Source organism: Glycine soja, chromosome 13 (assembly GCF_004193775.1).
Source record: "Glycine soja cultivar W05 chromosome 13, ASM419377v2, whole genome shotgun sequence".
Lineage (NCBI taxonomy): Eukaryota > Viridiplantae > Streptophyta > Magnoliopsida > Fabales > Fabaceae > Glycine > Glycine soja.
In genome coordinates this window covers 10288595-10290575 of record NC_041014.1, presented here as the reverse complement: position 1 = coordinate 10290575, position 1981 = coordinate 10288595, and positions in this window count along the sequence as shown.

Sequence of the window (1981 nt, the reverse complement as noted above, 5' to 3'; positions counted from 1 at the left end):
TGGTAACTAAATTTAATGAGAAGAAATGGAGTTAACTTAGCAAACAGGGAGGTAAGTTTAGCAAGGGGTAAGTAGAAAAAGTGACATGTCTAGCTTGCATGCCTTCCAAAGAGCACTGCTAGGTGCACCCAGCAATTTTGCTGGTGCACCCAGCAATTATTGGGAAAAGTCCTTTAAGCCCCTGAGTATTTTTTTTTAAAAAAACAACTCTCTCACCTCTCTCTCTCCTGCGCCATGATTCAGCTTCTTCTTCCTTAGAGTTCTGGTTCTTCTTCCTCGGAGTCTTCTGCTTCTTCAGTCTTCTTCTTCTGCGCCGCGATTCCATCTTCTTCATTCTTCTTCTTCTTCTTCGCCTCCCAAGTGAACCTCCCCAGCCGCCATTGTTGCCGTGATTAAGAGGAAGGTGTGGGTCTGCTTCTTCTTCGCGTTTCTGCTTCTTCTTCGAGTTTTGTTTTTTCCACCATTGTTGCCGGCGATGGCGGAAACCGCTATCGGGAAGTTGCTAGGCTGTTTACGGATCACCTGATTTGTAAACTGTTTGTTAGTAGTTTACGGATCACGTGATCCATAAACTACTAACAAACAGTTTACGAATCACTTGATCCGTAAAAGTCACAGTTTCATTTTAATTGAAAAAATGCCAAATTTTTGATACATTGTGAGCTTTTTTTGAAATTAGGGTATTTTAATTTAGGGTATTTTAATTTAGAATGTACAATCATTGCCTGCAAATCAATGCTCCCCCTTTAATTAGGTTTGCTTGCCTTATTTTGTTTTTGGTTGTTTCAATATTGTTGAACTTGAACATTGTAATTTGCATCTAAAATATATCTTCATGACTAATTACTGACTCTTGGACACATTAGAAAAAAATCTTGTCCCGGTTAGCACCTAATATCCTTTTTTCATAGACATACATATTAGTTAGGCTTGTTATATAAAGTATATGATGAATAGAATAAAACACACATCAATCGTTACATTTATGGGTCTATTTAGATAAACTTTTCTATATATATAGATATATCCTCTTTTAGGGAATTATCCAAATAGTATATATTGATTAGCATGAATTATGATTATATTGACATGTAAATAGTCAATGTTACATTCAACCATGTTCTCCTCCAGTAACCACTAATTCAAGAAAACGACTTAAGACTTCACTCATCCACTGAAGCTTATGAGGGTACAACCAAAGAGTTGAGTTCAGGGCCTAGTGGAACAAAATGTCTGTCACCATTACACACCACAATACATTAGGAATGGTGAATGATCAACACAAGTACACAACACAAACCACACCAACTAAACTACATAATCATATACCATTCATCCCACAACTTTCCGCTAGAGAATAGAGATAAGCAGAAAGTAAACAACAAGAACAACAACAAAAACCTAGGTTTCAACATCCCTTCTAAATTCCAATCACGCAGAGAAGCAACCAAGGACTAACTTACATAGATCTACATCTACTCAATTTCTACTAAAGAAAAATCATATAAACCATAAATCTGAGTAAACCCAAGTACCAAAATCATTGACAAGTAATTAAAAAAAAAGCTTACCAAAATTACGACCAACAATGCAATGCCAAGTGGGTTCGTGCCTCTTATCGAACTCCTTCTTTATCTGCTCCGCAACGTCTTTCTCCACATTGTACTTCTCAAACGCTTGAATAATCCTCTTTTAGGAAATTATCCAAATAGTATATATTGATTAGCATGAATTATGATTATATTGAGATGTTGACACCTAGTGCTTGTATGAATTATGATTATAGATAAATAGTATTGATTGATTAGCATGAATTACTTCATTTAAAAAATTATAAGAGATACCTAGTGTTTGTATGAAATTATCCAAATATTACAAACCATATATTGCAAGTAAAACTAGTCTCATTATTACAAAGATAAAAATCACAACTAGAGTAAGCACGGGCACAAAGATGCATCCCCCACCAACACCTTCCACA